Below are 20,320 nucleotides of genomic sequence, written 5' to 3'. Positions count from 1 at the left end.
TAAGGGAAAGTGCTGCTTGCAAGCTTTCCATGCTCTCTGAAAACTCCCTTTGGGCATCATACGTTCTGTTAATATCTTTTATTTTCTTTTTTTCCTCTTTCTTTCCACCACTCCTCCCCATTAGCTCAGTATTTAAGGATAGCGTTAGTACTTTGTCAATTTTTAACTGCTAATATTTGAAGGCTTGTAACATGCTGCTGAGTGATAATGTCTACTGTGCTCTCTGACACCATTTATTCAGTGAGTATTGAATAGCTCTATAGGCAGTACACTGTCCAGGCCCTCCCTCACAAAGGAGATCATATAGTAGGCAAATCCGTTACACTTTTGCTGAACGCAACATGGCCACAGTGATTCATTTTGAAAATTGGTGATTTTTTAATTGGGAGTGATTCTGATGGCGAACATTTTGGGTAAGTGATGGGGAAGCCCAGGCTGAGGGACGTGCTGGCCGCCGCTTCCTGCAGCCCCCATTGGCCTGGAGCGGTGAACTGTGGCCAGTGGGAGCCGCGATTGGCCGAACTTGCAGATGTGGCAGGTAAACAAACCGGCCTGGCCCACCAGGGTGCTTACGCTGGCGAGCTGTGTGCCAAAGGTTGCTGATCTCTGGTGTAGAAGAGGAGATATGTTTTCAAGGTGGCTTAGCAACATTTATCCACATCATCATAATTTACATGAACAATCAGCAAGAAATTTTGTTTGCCTTTTGATCCAATGTATTTGAAGGATTCTTCTCCTGGTGGGAAGATAGGTGACCTGCCACACTAATGGTATTTTATGGATTATCTAGCAGGAGGACACTCATGAAGCCAGGGTCTGCCCTCTCCCACCCACTTTGCAGTCTCCCATTTTGTCACTTGTGAAAGCTTTAGCTAGCTAGCATTCCTTCAACAGTGTTATAATAATAATACACAGCACTAACCTGACCTTATACATAAAAGCAAATGGAGTGAACCTAAAAACTGTTTCACTGATGTAGCAAATGTGCTATCCCCCTTGAAGAGCTAAATTTGATTCCTGGCAGGGTCTTGAGATTAAGGATTCATTCTGATAATAATTGCCTTGACTTTTCTTTAGATTCAGATCCCCTGTAAACATGAAGGGATTATTACAAAAGACAGTTGTTTCTTATGAGGCCACAAAAAACATAAAAAAGAAACACAGCTGGGAGTTACCTTTATGCCTTTTGCTCGTCGATTGGCAGCTGGATGTGACAAAATTCTGCTGCAGGCATGATTTACAATGCTCTCACAGTTTTGGCAGCATTGGTATGTCTGTCATAGTAAATATCCCATCTGAAAAATACATCACCAGGGATGATGCTAGGTTTTCACCAGAATCAACAGGTACCGCCAGCTGCTTCTAATTCATCAGTGATGCCTGTTTTCATCCTGCTGACCAAAAATACACCCAAGAATTCAACATTTACTTAATTGAAAATGCAGTTTCATCTCCTATACGTATGAGAAAGGATGATAATTTTTTAAACATTAAAACAAATCCTGATGAAAGTAGAAAGTTTCTCCCCCTAGAGATATTTTATCTAAAGAGATGCTTACTTGAGTATTAAAGAATATCTACAAGTGTCATAAGAGAATTTTTTAATAAGGTATTTGAGGGGAAAATGACTTTGTTTAATTAAAAAATAAAACAAACACATCTCTACAACCCAAAGGATCCCTCCCTGCTCTGAAATTTATAGATGACACGTGTGATTGAAGTGTCACTAGAGGAGGTTTTGGAATTAATTGATAAACTCAACATTAACAAGTCACCAGGACCAGATGGCATTCACCCAAGAGTTCTGAAAGAATTCAAATGTGAAGTTGCAGAACTATTAACTAAGGTTTGTAACCTGTCCTTTAAATCGGCTTCGGTACCCAATGGCTGGAAGTTAGCTAATGTAACGCCAATATTTAAAAAGGGCTCAAGGGGTGATCCCGGCAATTACAGACCAGTAAGTCTAACGTCGGTACCGGGCAAATTAGTTGAAACAATAGTAAAGAATAAAATTGTCAGACACATAGAAAAACATAAACTCTTGAGCAATAGTCAACATGGTTTCTGTAAAGGGAAATCGTGTCTTACTAATCTATTAGAGTTCTTTGAAGGGGTCAACAAACGTGGACAAGGGGGATCCGGTGGACATAGTGTACTTAGATTTCCAGAAAGCCTTTGACAAGGTCCCTCACCAAAGGCTCTTACGTAAATTAAGCTGTCATGGGATAAAAGGGAAGGTCCTTTCATGGATTGAGAACTGGTTAAAAGACAGGGAACAAAGGGTAGGAATTAATGGTAAATTCTCAGAATGGAGAGGGGTAACTAGTGGTGTTCCCCAAGGGTCAGTCCTAGGACCAATCCTATTCAATTTATTCATAAATGATCTGGAGAAAGGGGTAAACAGTGAGGTGGCAAAGTTTGCAGATGATACTAAACTACTCAAGATAGTTAAGACCAAAGCAGATTGTGAAGAACTTCAAAAAGATCTCACAAAACTAAGTGATTGGGCAACAAAATGGCAAATGAAATTTAATGTGGATAAACGTAAAGTAATGCACATTGGAAAAAATAACCCCAACTATACATACAACATGATGGGGGCTAATTTAGCTACAACGAGTCAGGAAAAAGATCTTAGTCATCGTGGATAGTTCTCTGAAGATGTCCACGCAGTGTGCAGAGGCGGTCAAAAAAGCAAACAGGATGTTAGGAATCATTAAAAAGGGGATAGAGAATAAGACAGAGAATATATTATTGCCCTTATATAAATCCATAGTACGCCCACATCTCAAATACTGTGTACAGTTGTGGTCTCCTCACCTCAAAAAAGATATTCTAGCACTAGAAAAGGTTCAGAAAAGGGCAACTAAAATGATTAGGAGGTTAGAGAGGGTCCCATACGAGGAAAGATTAAAGAGGCTAGGACTCTTCAGCTTGGAAAAGAGGAGACTAAGGGGAGATATGATAGAGGTATATAAAATCATGAGTGATGTTGAGAAAGTGGATAAGGAAAAGTTATTTACTTATTCCCATAATACAAGAACTAGGGGTCACCAAACGAAATTAATAGGCAGCAGGTTTAAAACAAATAAAAGGAAGTTCTTCTTCACGCAGCGCATTGTCAACTTGTGGAACTCCTTACCTGAGGAGGTTGTGAAGGCTAGGACTATAACAATGTTTAAAGGGGACTGGATAAATTCATGTGGCTAAGTCCATAAATGGCTATTAGCTAGGATGGGTAAGAATGGTGTCCCTAGCCTCTGTTCGTCAGAGGATGGAGATGGATGGCAGGAGAGAGATCACTTGATCATTGCCTGTTAGGTTCACTCCCTCTGGGGCACCTGGCATTGGCCACTGTCGGTAGACAGATACTGGGCTAGATGGACCTTTGATCTGACCCGGTACGGCCATTCTTATTTTCTTATATTCTTACTGCACTTGAAGATAAATTTTGTTTTAAAACCATGTTAAATTGATATAATCCTTATGGGAAGTTTGGACAGAGAAATGTGTTCTCCAGTACTAAAAGTGCTGAATAGTGTGAGGTTGAAAATTATCTATCCATCTATCTCACACTTTGATTTCTGCAGGAATTGAACTTTCTTTACCCTACAGCAAACTTTACATATTCTGAACTACTCTACTTTCAGCTATTTAGAGTCACAAAAATAATATAGTATGTTGCTGTATTCTTTATCTTAGGTATTTAGGCCATTGCAAGTTGGCTTCAGTTGGCACCTAAGAAACACAGATCGATGTGCCTGTTATTGTGGATGCTTGTGCTGTGAGTGTGACTGTATAACAGAGCTTAATTCTATTTCATCTGTTAAAGGGCAAAATAAAATAATTGTTTCCATCTTACAGTAGTACTTGGGGTGGATGACACGCACTTTCCTCCGATACAGGGAGAGATCATTGACATATAATCATTTTCCTTCTGTTATGAAGGGAAAGTATAGTACACTTCACTTAATAAAACAGACATGGCTAATGCAGGCAGTCATTTTATCAAGGACAAAAACAGAAGTCTCTAATCATATATTAAAATGAATGTTGTTTTAATGACTAGAACAGAGAGGAAATTTATTTTCTGGACATTGCTACTGCTCTAAGGCATGAGGAGAAAATTGATAAGGAGATGGACATGTAGAAAAAAGATATTGATTATTCTTTTATATTGTGAAAAATATGTACTCTAAAATTGTTATATCTCCTTCCTCTTCTTTTGTCGAACAAATCAACAGAACATCCTCCACCCCTTTATTGTCCTGGACAGAATTAAAAATTCTTTTGCTAGTGAGTCCATTATTCTACCACACTCAACAGAATGCCAAAAATAGTCTCTTTGAGATTTTTTTTTTAAAAAGAGTTCCAAATATTCTGGCAGCAAAGTTACCTCAAAAAACATTGACACAACTGCCAGTTTTGGATCAATAGCGGCACAGAGATAGCAAGGATGTTTCCAAAAGGGATTGAGGTGTACCTGTAGAGTTGTGTGAGAAAGCTTGTACAATCTACATTGTGCCTGGCAAAACAAACTACTACTATGTCTTTTGTTTTAATTTTGAATTCATGTAATGCTCATGAAAAGTCCAGCTTCTTACAAAACAAACAAACAAAAACACAACACACCCACAAACACCACACAGGTTAATTGGCAACTTTTTCTTTAGTTGTTTTATCTGTTAAACAAATATGTACAAGTGTAACTTAAAGGACCAATAAGACAAAACTTCTGTATTCATAATATCAGGGTGGCATCAATCAAATTACTTATTTGGTATAAACTAGGAAACCCCTTATAGTACATGATCAAAGAATGTAAAATTGAAGGAAAGAACGTAAAGAGAGGCAATGCTAACATAAGAATGTAGACATTTGCTATAGATAAAATACTGGAAAAACTCTGAAATAAGGCTTACAAGTAACATTAGCTTTGAAAAGACCATGGGCCATGTTCCTGTGGCATAAACTGATGTAGCTCCATTGACTTCAGAAGACCAGCTCACATGGATTCATAGAAATGTAGGTCTGGATGGAACCTATTCTTAAAAACCTCCAACACTGGCGATCTACAACCTGGAATAAGAGTAAGAACTTAACTACCCTTATAGATAGAAAGTTTTCCCTTACAGCTAACCTAAATATCCCTTGTTGCACGTTAAGCTCATTATTTCCTATCATCAGTGGACATGGAAAACCACTATCCTCTTTGTAACAGCCCTTAACATATTTGAAGACTTATTGGGTCCCTACTCAATCTTCTTTTCTCAAAACTAAATATGCCTTGTTTTTTAACCTTTCTTCATGGGTCTAGTTCTCTAAACTTTTTTTGTTGCTCTCCTCTAGACTCTCCAATTTAGCCACATCTTTCCTAAAATGTGGTGACATAGTACTACAGCTCACTAGTGATAAGTAGCAAGAGACAATTATCTCTTGTGTCTGTCTTATGACACTTCTGTTAATACACCCCAAAATACTATTAGCCTTTTTCACAACTGCCTTAGTTTGTTGACTCATATTCAGTTTGTGATCCACTATAACCATCAGATCTTTTTCGGCAGTATTACCGCCTAGCCAGTTGTTCCCCATTTTGTAGGTGTGCATTGTATTTTTCCTTCCTAATTGTGATACTTATCTTTATTGAATTTCATCTTAATGATTTCAGTTCAATTCTCTAATTGGTTGAGGTTGTTTTGAACTCTAATCCTGTCCTCCACAGTGCTTGCATCCTCTCCCAGCTTCATGTCATCCATAAATGTTATGTGCATAATCTCCACTCCATTATTCAAGTCCCAAAAGGGATGAACAAGTTTAGGACATTTGGCAGTTTTTTAAAGAGACATTATTAATGGCACAAGAGTAAACTATACCAATTCACAGAAAAGATAGGAGGTGTGGTAAGAGGCCACCCTAGCTTAACCAAGAGATTTTCAGTGACCTGAAACTCAAAAGAGAGTCATACAAGAAGTGGACACTAGGTCAAATTACAAAGGATAAATATATAACAACAACACAAGCATATAGGGACAAAATTAGAAAGACCAAGGCACAAAAAGAGAAGAGATTAAATAAACTAGAGATATAAAGGATAACAAGAATCATTTAACAAATACATGGGAATCAAGAAGAAAATGAGGAATAGGGTAGACCCATTACTAAATCTGGAAAGACAATAACAGAAAATGCAGTGATGGATGAAGTGTTACATTTCTTTTTTACGTTAGTTTTTACCAAAAAAGAAGTGATCAGATGACTAACAGAGAACATCAGTGAAAATGGGGTAGGATCTGAGGCTAAAATAGGAAAAGAACAAGTTAAGAATTACTTAGACAAGTTAGATGTCTTAAACTCAGCAGAGCCTGATGAAATACATCCTAGAATACTTAAGGAACTGGCTGAAGAGATCTCTGAGCCAGTGGTGATTATCTTTGAGAACTTGTGCAGGACTGGAGAGATACCTGAGGACTGGGGAAGGACAAATATAGTACCTATATTTAAAATGGAGAATAAGGCCAACCCAGGGAATTATAGACCAGTCATCTTAACTTTGACACCCAGAAAGATAATGGAGCAAATAATCAATCAATTTGTAAGTACCTGGAAGAAAATAAGGCTATAAGTAACAGTCAACATGGATTTGTCAAGAATGAATCATGTCAAACCAACCTAATATCTTTCTTTGACAGGGTAACAAGCTTTGTGGATAGGGGAGAAACAATAGATGTCATATATCTCTGCTCTAGTAAGGCTTTAATACTGTCTGACATGACCGTCTCATAAACAAATAAGAGAAATATTACCTAGATGAATCTCCAGTAAGGTGAGTGCACAACTGGTGGAAAACCATACTCCGAGAGTAGTTATTAATGCTCATAATTGAGCTGGAAGGGCATTTGTCATGAGTCCAATTCTATTATAATCATAGAAGATTAGAGTTGGAAGAGACCTCAGGAGGTCATCTAGTCCAACCCCCTGCTCAAAGCAGGACCAACCCCAACTAAATCATCCCAGCCAGGGCTTTGTCAAGCCAGGCGTTAAAAACCTCTAAGGATGGAGATTCCACCACCTCCCTAGGTAACCCATTCCAGTGCTTCACCACTCTCCTAGTGAAATAGTGTTTCCTAATATCCAACCTAGACCTCCCGCACTGCAACTTGAGACCATTGCTTCTTGTTCTGTCATCTGCCACCACTGAGAACAGCCAAACACCATCCTCTTTGGAACCCCCCTTCAGGTAGTTGAAGGCTGCTATCAAATCCCCCCTCAATCATCTGTTCTTCAGACTAAACAAGCCCAGTTCCCTCAGCCTCTCCTCGTAAGTCATGTGCCCCAGCCCCCTGGTCATTTTTGTTGCCCTCTGCTGGACTCTCTCCAATTCAATATCTTCATAAATGATTTGGATAATGGCATGATGTATAATGAAATACTTCCTTCTTTATTTTCCCGCCTGTGCCACCTGCACAAACTGCCGTATACTCCTCTGTACCAATATTCCAATCATGAGAATTATCCCACCAAGCCTCTGTGATGCCAGTTAAGTCATAATTTAGTTTATGTACTAATACTTCCATTTCTTCCTATTTATTCCCCATACTTCTTGCATTCATGTATAGATATCAAAGGTGTTGAGCAGCTCTGACTACTCAGAGATTAAAGGAGACATGTATAGGAAGAAAGAGGGTATGTACTAGTCAAATTCTACTCCTGCAGAAGTGGTCTGCCTCCTAAGAAATAACTTATTCCATCTCTGAGTTACATAAACTAGTAGAGATGGGAGAAGTCAGATTTGGGAATGAACAGGGGAAGGATATATCAGACTTAATTAGGTGAATGGCAGTCCTGAATGCACAAAAATCATGAGTCAATTTCTTACTAAGTAAGTAAATAAATAGTGGCTTAAAAATCATGAGAGTTTTTTGAATTTTTAAAAATAAACTTGGGGAGTCTTCTGGTTTCTGAGCCTCTGAAGTTCCTGCTTTTAAGCTGTTCTTCACAACCATGAGAGCCAGAAATTTTATGGGGGGGGGCAAAGAATCTGAGATTCTCATGAAATAACATGACTCCAGGTGCTGGGGCTTTAAGAAAAAATGCCAAATATAGACGATAAAATATAAAATCATGAGAGTTTGCAACACTGAAAAAGTGATTCACTTGACGTGTCTGAATTATTGCTGGAATCAGCTTTGCATATGGGCCCAATAACTATCTTGTAGAGCACAGCCTATGTTGTCAGGTGGAGTTTGCAGCCCAGGCTCCGGTTGGCTTCATAGGCACATGTCCAGTTGGAGGAACCAATGGCTCATAATCTTAGATGCTCTTCTCACCTTCCAGTTCTACTGTTTTCTTCCAATTGTGTGCTTTTTTGGCACATATCACACTGAAGTTAACATTAAGTTTTCAGAACTCGTTGTTCTTTCTTAGAATCTTTTTGTAACAACCCTAAATTAAAGATGATCAAAACAGCATTTTATTGTGGGGGTAAAAGGGGTTGATGAATCATCTGGTCTCACCACAGTAGGAGACTGTTGCTGTGATGATTTGTGTTCCTTTTAAGAACACATGGTTGGGTCATTACACCATGGTTGGGAATGGTTGGGTCATTACACCAATTGAATCTATTTCCCTATGTTAAGTTCTCCTCACACCTTCTATGGGCCATCTTCTATTATATCACTTAAAAGTTTTTTCCTCCTAACATTAGCTCATCTCAATTGATTTTTAGACTCCCTGTTGTGTGCATACTTCCCACCTTTCATGTTCTCTGTTGTGTATAAATATCTCCCTGTTGTGTGTCCATTTCTATGCATAAGAGAAGTAGCTTTTAGCTCTTAGCTTCTCATGCTAAAATAAATTAGTAGTTTTTGTGCCACACCAGGTGCTGTTTTTTTTTTTTTTTTTACACTACACACCTACTACCTGCTCTGAAAAGAACTTGCGATTCATTTTCAACTTTTTAACTAGCAGCATTGAAGTGATCATTTCAACAGGAACTCAGCCATCCAGCTACCTATAAAAATGCCTTTACGATGCTGTTGCAGTGTTCAGATTGCAAACTCTGCAGGGTAACATCTAAATCCAAACACAGAGGGCTATTTTAATAGGAAAAAAACAACAACTTTGAACAAGTGAGCTTAATATTTTGTTACCTTTTGTTTAAAAATTTACTGTTTGTGTTTGCAAAACCTAAATGTTGACCCTAAACTATAATAGCTGACAATATTGCTTTAAATACATCTTACCTGCGTATATATGGAACTAGCTCCTTGAGGTGCAGAATATCACATCCAAGGTGCTACATTCCCTACACTCCCATGGAATGTCAGCCTGACTGGCTGGCCCACCAGCTGGCTTCAGTGACTTACCTGGAGCTAAGGATATTAGGCTCACGTGAGACTAAGCTTTGCCCATGTATTGACAAATGGTTATATTAATGATTGACAAATGATTAATACAGAAGTATATTAATCACAGTTAACTGAAGCGATTTACTCAAAACAAATTAAGTCGATTATATAGTTAATCACAATTCATCAGTTTTAATTGCACAGATAATAGAATACCAATTGAATGGTATTACAAATATTTTTTGGATGTTTTTCTACATTTTCAAATATATTGATTTCAATTACAACACAGAACACGTATTGTATAGTGCTTACTTTATATTTTTATTACAAATACTTGCAATGTAAAAAGAAACAAAAGAAATAGTATTTTTAGTTCCTCATACAAGTATTGTAGTGCAATCTCTTTTTCATGCAATTTACAAATGAGATTTTTTTGTTACATAACTGCTCTCGAAAACGAATCAATGTAAAACTTTAGAGCCTGCATGTCTATTCAGTCCTACTTCTTGTTCAGCCAATTGCTAAGACAAACAAATTTGTTTACATTTATGGGAGATATTCTCTCCGCTTCTTATTTACAATGTCATCTCAAAGTCAGAATAGGCATTCACATGGCACTGTTTTACCTGGTATTGTAAGGTATTTACATGTCAGATATGCTAAACATTCATATGCCTCTTCATGCTTCGGCCACCATTCCAGAAGATGTACTTTCATGCTGATGACGCTCATCAAAAAAATATTGTGTTAATTAAATTTGTGACTGAACTCCTTGGAGAGAATTATATGTCTCCTGCTCTGTGGTTTTACCCACATTCTGCCATATATTTCTTGTTATGGCAGTCTCGGATGATAACTCAGCACTTGTTGTTCAATTTACGAACACTTTCACTGCAGATTTGACAAAACCCAAAGAAGGTACCAATGTGAGATTTCTAAAGATAGTGATAGCACTCCACCTAAGGTTTAAGAATCTGAAGTGCCTTCCAAGATCTGAGAGGGATGAGGTGTAGAACATGCAGTCAGAAATCTTAAAAGAGCAACACTCAGATGTGGAAACCACCAAAAAAGGAAATCAACCTTCTGCTGGTGGCATCTGACTCAAATGATAAAAATGAGCATGCATTGGTCTTCACTGCTTTAGATCATTATCGAGCAGAACCCATCATCAGCATGTACATAGATCCTCTGGAATGACAGTTAAAGCATGAAGGGACATGTGAATCTTTAGCTCATCTGACACACAAATATCTTGCGACACCGGCTACAACTGTGCTGTGTGAATGCCTGTTCTCACTTTCAGGTGACACTGTAAACAAGAAGCAGGCAGCATTATCTCCTGCAAATCTAAAAAAACCTTGTTTTTTCTGAGCAATTGGCTGAACAAAAAGTAGGACTGAGTGGACTTGTAGGCTCAAAATTTACATTGTTTTATTTTTGAGTGGTTATATAAAAATAATTCTACATTTGTAAATTGCACTTTCACGATAAAGAGATTGCACTATAGTACTTTTATTAGATGAACTACAAATACTATTTCTTCTGGTACTTTTTTTACCATGCAAATATTTGTAATTAAAAATAATGTAAAGTGAGCACTGTGCACTTTATATTCTGTGTTGTAATTGAAATCAATATATTTGAAAATGTAAAAAACATCCAAAAATTAAATAAATTAAATTCTATTATTGTTTTGCAGTGTGATAAAACTGCAATTAATCATGATTATTTTTCTCATGATTAATTTTTAAATTATTTGATAGCCCTAAAATATATATATTTCACCATTGTCTACACCCTATTTAGCATCTTTGACAATGTACAAATTTTGTTCTCATATTAATGTAAACCTAGGAAATATTGCTGCTGAATTCAGTACAGTTACTCTGGTTTTACACCAGTGTTACAGAGATCAGAGTTTGACTCTGTGCAAACTGATACATACGGGCCAAATTCTTCCCTCATTAAGATCACGCATGTATGATTAAGGGCAGAATTTAGCCATAGATGGTTGCCAGAAATAACATACACATGTTAAATTATCTTTAAGAAGATGGATCCTATTTTCCAGATCCTATTATGTTGTTAAGCTGCCAAGTCCTAAGGGTCTGTCACAGGGTTGGCGCAGGCTCTCCCAGCTTTGTGCCTGCACCCTGTGTTTAGGCTGGTTTAAATAAAGAATGTTCATTCCCTCTTTTTTGTTGAATCACCCCAGTGTCTTTATTTACAGTGCTAGTGCAGTTCCCAGATCCCCCAACAGTTAGTGCCCCACAGACCCTCCCCAGGGTCTCCTGGCCCTTGAGGCTTCCTTGTTGGTAAGGAGACAGAGATACTGCCCTCCTGTCTCCTCCCAGGCTAGCCTCCCCACTGAGGTTTGCCAAGGGCTTTTATAGCCTTCTCCTGCCCCAGCCCAGCTGTCACTACTTAGCTCAGCATGTTCCTCTGAGCCAGCCCTCGTTAGGGCTTGCAGCTGGGCTCCCTGCTGAGTACTTGCATCTCTACACCTGGCCTACTGCATTTTGGCAGGGCTTTAAAGGGGTTTTACCCTTGCCCTGCCACAGGGTCATACACAATTACTACTCAGTACACAAGCAAATTTCCATTGGCCCTTGGATCTTGCCCCCCTCCTCCCCATCTCTATGAGATGAGGACTAATGAAGCTGGTTAAAGATATAAACTGACAAGGTAATATTTTCTAGGTATTCATTTCAGACTAATTGCATGAAAGCAACTATTTCACTTTTAGCCATCAAGATTAAGGGTAGCGTTTTACTAATTGCAGTGCTTTTCATCTTCATGGACAGATTCAAGAAGTAGACCTTGTAGGTTGAATAACCTTTTATGAAAATAATGTCTAAAGAAGACATCCAATCCTCATTAAATATAGTTCTGCTTGGCTGCATTACATTTTTAATAGAAAACTAAGAAAAATTCGGTGAAAGATACAGTCTGTTGCTTCATAGCAATATGCCAATGATTTCCCAGCAGCTAACGGAGGCCAATGAAAAGGCTGTAGCTAATATAACTGATACTTTATCTTTTATGCTTAAAGAGAACTAACTGCATAATGTCCTTTATGAATTGGTCAGTATAGTGCTTTGATAGTAACCAGGCAATTCATATGGGCATACAAACAGGGAATCAAGTATGACAGCATAGAGTATAAACATATAAACATTCATAAACGCAACTGGATTAAAGGCAGTTCCACTGATGAAGATTCAAATGAAGATTGAAATTTTTAACTGATAGAAATTAGTACACATATTGAAGGTAACATATTGCCAAAAATGCTGAAGCAATGGTGGCATGTTTGAACAATACACATAAAGAGACTATGTCATTATGCAAATACTCAGTATTTTCAGTGTTTTATGTCCTATATTTGGCTTCTGGTTTACACAGTTACATATTTTGTCTATGTATTAATTTTTTAAAAAAATATCTAGAGCATAAGAAAATTCCCACATGAGAAGCTTCTAGTACTAACAGTTTGATATCTTTGTTAAAAATTCACTACAAATAAGATAAAAGGACAGTTTTGCAATTTAGGTCCCGTAAAAAGCATTTGTTTTTATTTCCTTCACTTTTACCATGGAGTAGCTAGGCTTAATTCATATTAGGCCTTGCAAAGAATGTATCACCTATATCTGAGTTACACCATAGGGTTTGAGCTGCTTTATAACACTGTTGGGTAACAGTTATTCCTGAATGTGACATCTGACAGATGATGCTATTTTAGACTTGGTTTTGTAGTGAGAACATTACAGAGGAGTTAGTCACAGAAAATAACCTTGGATAGAGTGATCATGAGTTGCTTCAATTTAAATTATATGGAAGGATAATCAAAAAACCAGATTGGTAACTAAGGCTTTTTATTTCAGAAGGACAGGTGCTGAGAAATGAAGGGAGCTAGTTAGTGAAGTCACCTGGACTGAACTGTTCGGGGAATTAAATGTGGAGGAGGCTTGGATTTTGATTGTCAAAGATGCAAAAACTGTCTGGAATTTACATCCCAAGCAAGGGGGAGGGAGGATAAATAGGGAAGGGGCCCAGGCCTAATTGTATGAATGACCACCTCAGTAACAATATTAGAAGTAAGTGGAGAATCCTAAGAGGAATGGAAGAAGGGATTGAACAGCAAAAAAAGCAGTGTCTTGGAGGTCAGAAAGTACATGGGTAAAGTGAGAATTGCTGAAAATCAAGCTGAGTTAGACTTTGCAAAGAAAATTAAAACAAATAGTAAAAGGTTCTTTAGCCATATAAATAAGAAGAAAAGAAAAGTGCTTCCTATGCAGCAAGAAGGGGTAGAGATTCAGGATAATCTATAAGCTAAATAAACACTTTGCTTCAGTTTCCAATAAGAATGATAATGTAGAACATAGGGGCAAAGGTTGGTGAGCTAACGGGAATGAATGTATACAAATGCAAATGACTACATTCAAAATGGAAGCAAAACTCAAAGAGTTTAATGTGCTGAAGTTGAGGGACCAGATAACCTCCTTTCCAGAATACAGAAGGAACTGGCACATGAAATCTCAAGTCCAATAATAAAGATTTTTAATAAGTCTATCAAATCAGCAGTGGTGCTGTATAACTGGAAAATAGCAAACATAGCACCTGTATTTAAGAAAGAAGAAGGGGCAACTACATACTCATTAAATTGCCCTCAATAATATGTACAATTCTAGACAAATTTTGGAAGAAAAAATAAGGATATGGCGGTAAAGGAAAAACAGAAAATTTGATGAAATGCACCATGTGTGTTTACCAAAAGTAGCCAGCCTAGCCTGATATTTTTCTTTGATAAGATAACTGAGTGTTTAGCCAAGAGAAATGTGTAGACCTATCACATCTGGACTTCAGTAAAGCATTTGATCCAGAAACCCCTGGGAAATTATTAGTTGAATTGGAGAAAATAGAGTTTAGTACAAGAATTGTAAGATGGAAAAGGAACTGGCTAAAGGGAAAGGGAAAATAGGTTGTGCTGGAAGGAGAACTGTTGAGCTGAAGGGAGATTACTGGTGGAGTTCCTCAAGGATCAGTCTTCAGATTGATCTTATTTAATACTTTAACCATAGGCACAGACAGGGAAAAATTAGTGGGTGCTCTGCACCCACCGGCAGCCAAGCTCCCCTCCCCACCCGCCGACCTCACCTCATCTTCGCTTCCGCTTCCTCCCCCCGAGCGTGCCACGTCCCTGCTTCTCCCTCCTTCCTCCCAGTGTGTGCCGCCGCAAAACAGCTGTTTTGTGATGTAACAATCTCCAGGAGGTAGGGGGAAGGAGTGGGAACACAGCATGCTCAGGGAAGGAGGCGGGAAGAGGCAGGTCTGGGGTGGGGACTTGGGGAAGGAGTCCAATGAGGCAGGGAGGGGGTGAAGTTGGGGCAGGGACTTTGGGGAAGGGATTGGAATGGGGGTGAGGTGGGTGGGTAGGAGGGGGCGGGGCCGGAGGCAGAAGGGGGTCGAGCACCCTCTGGCGCCAGCAGAAGTTGGCACCTATGATTTTAAATAATGACCTTGGCACAAAAAACTGAGCAGGCTAGTGAACTTTTGTTGATAATGCAAAGTTCGGAGGTAACCTCCATACAGAGGAGGATCAGAATATTACAGAGAAAGAATAGGATGGCTTTTATGGCTGGAGTAATGGAAATGGAAAACAACATGCAATTTAGCCATACACTTAGGGAACCACTAACCAGAATTTCTGCTATGAGATGTGAGCTCATCTCATAAACATGAAACAACAGAGGAGGAGAAAAACCTATGTGTAATGTAACACCAGTGTAATGCAATCCTGAAAAAGGCAAATGTGATCATTGAATATATCAGGAGATTTCCTGTACAGATAGGGGAATATTAAAGTCATTGACCAGGATATTGGTAAGACCTCACAGAATCATAGAAATGGGCTGTAAAGTCCAGTTCCCCACACTGAGGTACCATCAAGTATATTGAGACCATCCCTGACAGATGTTTATCTAACATCTCCTTAGAAACCTCTGATGACAGGATTCCACAACCTTCCTTGATAACCTAATCCAGTACTTAGCTATCTTTACAGTTAGAAAGGTGGTTTGTTTTTTTGTTTTTTGTTTTTTTCATAATATCTAACATAAATCTCTTTTGCTGCAGTTGAAGTTCATTATTTATTTTCCTCCTTCAGTGGACATAGAAAACAGTTGATCACCATGTAACAGTCTTTAACATATTTGAAGACTCATCAGCGCACCCCCCCCCACAATTTTCTTTTCTCAAGACTAAACATGCCCAGCTTTTAACTTTTTCTTATATGTCAGGTTTTTAAAACCTTTTTTTCATTTTTGTTACTCTCCTCTGGTTTAGCCACATCTTTCCAAAAGTGGCAAGAATTGGACACAGTATTACAACTGAGGCCTCAGCAGTGATGAGTAGCATGGAACAATTAACTCCTGTGTCTTACCTACGAAATTTCTGTTAATATATCCTAGAATGATAGTAGCCTTTTTTGCAACTGCATCACATTATTGACTCATAGTGGATCACAAACTGAATATAACCCCCAGATCCTTTTCAGCTGTACTACTGCTTAGTCAGTTATTCCCCATTTTGTAGGTAAGCACTGGATTTTTCCTTCCAAATTGCTCTCCACTTGTCTTTATTGAATTTCATCTTGCTGATTTCAGACTTATTTTTTAATTTGTTCAGGGTTGTTCTGACCAGTTCAAATCCTGTTTTGAATTCTAATCCTGTCCTCCAAAGTTCTTGTAACCCCTCTCAGCCTGGTGTCATTTTAGAAAGAAACTCTCCACTTCATTATCCAAATCATTAATGAAAATATTGAATAGTATGGGACCCATGACAGAGCTCTGCAGGACCCTATTAGAAATGTCCTCCCAGTTTGACAGCAAACTTTGTGTTTTTTTTCAACGAGTTATGCACCCAAGCTTATAGTAATTTCATCTAGACTACATTTCCCTAGTTTGCTTGTGAGAAAGTCATGTGAGACTGTGTCAAAAGTATTACTAAAATCAAGATCTATCACTTCTGGAGTTCCCCCCCTATTCACTAGGCCAGTAACCCTAACAAAGAAGAAAATAAATCTGTTTTGGTTAGCTTTGATTGAACACTTATTATTGTTGTGTTTGTTTATTATTGATATTGCCATATTGCTTAGGATCCCTATTCATGGTCCAGGACTTGATTGTGTGCCAGGCACAGGACAAACAGAACAAAAAATGGTGCCTGCATTAAATTGCTTACAATTTATGTATAACACAAAAAACAAAAGGTAGGTACAGACAGACAGGAGTAAAAATGAGACAATATTGGTCAGAGTGGTAGGCAGTGTATATGTTTTAGGTTTGTTTTTGATCCCTGTTTCGGGGAGGGTTTCCTGGTCCTATAACACATGGTACAGTAGGTATTCTGGGCTGTGGAGGATGCCACATAAAAGCCCATGGCAGTCTTTGGCTGCTCTAATTTACACCAGGAGCAATCTAGAATCCAGAGATGCAAAAAGTGATTCAAAGCTACCTTTGCCTACCTTCCCCCAGGCTGCACCTGCTGTAGGCACCACACAGGTTCTCAGACACTAAATAGATTATACTAATATATAGACTTTTGGGTCACCTGGTGCACTGGCTATGTTTCAGGGCTGATAAGCTGTAATATTTAAGGTGTATGAGGATTTCTCAGCTGTTTACCTTGATAACTATGTCATCTACAGCAGAACCGGCTTGGAACATCTTCAAGAAAATATTTAAGGGGATCCAACAAGTTGGTTGGCTGGTGCATCCAGAGAAATGAGCATGGGTTCAAGAGGTAGTGAGATATCTGGAATATGTCTTGGGTCTCACCAAAGTGTAGAAAGTCCAAATCTATTAAAGAAAATTTTGCCCCCATGGACTAGAAATTCTTAAGCCTTTAAAGGGTTTGATAGAATAGGATCAGGAATTCATAGCACACTTCTCTACTTTGGCAGCACCTTTAACCAATTATATTAAACACTCAATTGGACTTTACAGGAAAAATATTTCCAGGGTGAGCAAGGTACATAGCTATAAAGAAACAGTGTCTAGTTCATTGCCTTCATATCAGCATGCAACTAAGCCTGTGTAGATATTTGCAGAGTAGAAACTGCTCCTATTCACCCTCAGAGTCCAGTCCCTCAGGTGTAGATAGTGACCTTAGTTTCTGATGTTGCTAATGGAATTTGAATACATTTAAAATCATCTCTTTTTGACAACCCTTTATTAGCAGTCAGCAATTAAATGTATTAAGAGCCCTTGTTGTGCACACTCTTTCAGCCACAGAACACTAAAAGATGTATATGTTATAATTACAATTATCTATTCTCCTCATTGTCCTGCTGAGGAATGCAACTGTAATTCTGGCAGCCAAACTGCATAGCTGGCTTGCTTTCCTTGGACTGCAGATGTCTAATTGCAGGCAACCATTTCATTTCAAATGGCTCATTAAAGTAGAAGCCATTTAGCATTGGTAACATGGATCTGCATCCATGATTATGCATTCAATTAGAAAAGTGAATTTTTCTTCTTTGTATTCAGAGTTTGTAAAATTTCTTCTAAGTGATCTAGGTTGGAAGAGCTGAAATGGCTGAGTTAATTTTTTCACAGTGCCTCTAATTTGTGACCTTCATCTGAAAACTTGGTAATCCAAATATTAACCACAATAGTGTTATCTGTTTTATTCCTCACATTTGTTGCGTATTTTCTGGTTTATCTACATTTTGAATTTTTCTCCACTTAACTAGCCTACCTTTTATATAGGCTCCTATACTGCCATCATCAACATAGTATCTCAGTGCCTTCCAGTAGAGACTAATGCTTGCCTGCAGTCTCAGAGGTGGAAAGGCTTTGGGTCAGCTGGGGACAGAAAACCCTTGGCTCTTTTAAGGATTGCACGCCTCCCTCATGGGCTTGAGGAGGGGGCTCTATCGGAGATTGATTGAAGGGTGCAGCATAAATGCATTGTCTTTGCACAAAAAAGGGAGTTCCTCTCCCTGCCTCGGGCACCATTCTGTACTGGAAAGAAACCTACCCCACTCCTGCCCCTTAGGCTTAGAGTAACACTGGGTCGGGGGGGGGGGGGCGTCTTTCTGTGGGTTCATGCTGGTCACCATTTCTCATCTTTGTCAGATTGACAACCCTCTGATAGCCAGCAATTAAATGTATTAAGAACCCTTGTGGAACACAATCTTTCAACCACAGAACATTAGAGATTTTTATGTTATAGTTCAATTATCCATTCTCCTCATTGTCCTAAAGAAGGTGAGAAATGGGTCTGGGAATCCTAATATCTGGTACAGAGAGGAGACAATCCTCTCTTCTGCACCCCTTAACCCTCATATGTGGGGAGAGTCGTGGGGTCCCCGCAATGGTGCTGGGACTAGCTGAATGAGGTAGAGTGCTGATGGCAGCCCTCCACACAGTGGTGCAGATTACAAAAGAAGGATGGCTGCACTGGATGAATTATTACAGGGTAGCTCCCAGATGTATTACTTAATAAAGATGCAGCCTAGTTAAGCCACATTCCTGGGGTTTTGCCTGTCTTAAGAGTTTGAGACAACATCTGTTGTGTGGTTCATTCTTTCTCTCAGGAAGTGTGAAGTGTAATGTTTTGTTATGATAGGATGTTGTTTGTGTTTATTGATTTTATTTCAGAGTATACACTGTTATGTGTGTGTTAGTGAAGGCAAAGTCAAAGAACTGCACCTTGTACTTGGAGCAGACATTGGTGAGCTTTATGGTGGTCATTTGTTCCTGTGGAAGTTCATTCCACAGTCTCAGACCAGCCCCCAAGAAAGCTGTGTTCTGCACAGGCAATCTTTACTACTGGCGTAGAAAATTCCATTGTACCATTAGTTGTGCCGTAAGTGCCATTGCTCTATTGTTAGTGTGAGGGCTGTTCCTCCTCCATTCAGCTTTCTTCACAGATTTTATAGATTCTAAGGCCAGATGAGACCATTGCGATCATCTAGTCTGACCTCATCTGTAACTTCCCCATATAACTTCCCCAAAATAATCTCTAGAAAAACTCACAATTTTGATTTAAAATTTGCCAGCAATGAAGAATCTGCTTCAACTTCGTAAATTGTTCCAATGGTTAATTACCCTCACTGTTTAAAAATGTATGCCTTATTTTCCAGTCTAAGTTTGTCTAGCTTCATCATCCAGTCACTGGACTGTTATATCTTTGTCTGCTAGATGGAAGAGCCCATTTTCAAATATTTGTTCCCCATGTAGGTGCTTATAAACTGTGATCAAGTCACCCTTTAACCTTTTCTTTGATAAGCTAAATAGAGCGAGTCTCCTTTAGTCTTTTCTCCAAAAGACAATTCTCCAGGCCTGGGTCCTCCTACCACCACTCCTCCTGATCCACTGTATACTGCCTAGGTATCATTACTTTACAGAGAGATCCTACCTAAGCAGAGGAGCTTTAACAAAAGGATGTAGGAGAAAACAAGAACAAAATGTAGGTTCTGCATAAGTTCATATACTGCAATCATCACTGTAGTATTTCAAAGCAAGTGATGGAATGCTTTGAAAGTAAGGTGGAAAAAAATTGAACTGTAGGGACCACAACAGGGAAAGAAAGTGGAACAGGCTTGGTCAGAATAGTGGCAGAAGAAGATCCTGGCCACGGGATTCCATGTAGCTGCATGGGAAGGAGTACAGAGAGTACTAAGCAAATAGAATAATTTTCTGTCCATTCAAACAATTAGGAGCATGGGGTGAGGGGAAGGAAGTGAGATGAAGGAAAAACAGCCAAGTTCTTATTTGTAGCAAAGAAAAGGTGGGGGAGGAGTGTGCACTGTTTTCCATCCATAGCTCTCAACGCATCTTACAAAGGCAGGTAAGTATAGTTTGCCTCATTTTACAGATGAGGAAACTGAGGCACAGATATTTGATGTGATTTACCCAAGTTCATTTAGCTTTGCACTAGCCTATGCTGCCTCCCTTTTCAAA

The 20,320-nt window shown here is 38.8% G+C and overlaps 1 protein-coding gene and 1 long non-coding RNA gene across 7 annotated transcripts in view; one reads left to right on the top strand and one right to left on the bottom strand.

Annotated features, from left to right (window-relative positions):
- The window catches only part of GRIK2 (glutamate ionotropic receptor kainate type subunit 2), a 591,552-nt gene that overhangs the window by 253,318 nt on the left and 317,914 nt on the right, over nucleotides 1-20,320 (top strand). The gene's annotated exons all lie outside the window — the stretch shown is intronic.
- Nucleotides 1,180-14,567, bottom strand: LOC120400936. Its single transcript, XR_005596177.1, has 3 exons — nucleotides 14,508-14,567; nucleotides 4,923-5,079; nucleotides 1,180-1,391 (listed from the first exon to the last, which is right to left on the bottom strand). It is a non-coding gene; the product is annotated as an uncharacterized LOC120400936 (long non-coding RNA).

This window comes from Mauremys reevesii, linkage group 3, assembly GCF_016161935.1.
Source record: "Mauremys reevesii isolate NIE-2019 linkage group 3, ASM1616193v1, whole genome shotgun sequence".
Classification (NCBI taxonomy): Eukaryota; Metazoa; Chordata; order Testudines; family Geoemydidae; genus Mauremys; species Mauremys reevesii.
The sequence above is the reverse complement of the archived record's forward strand: the minus strand, read 5'-3'. Positions and strand labels throughout refer to the sequence as shown.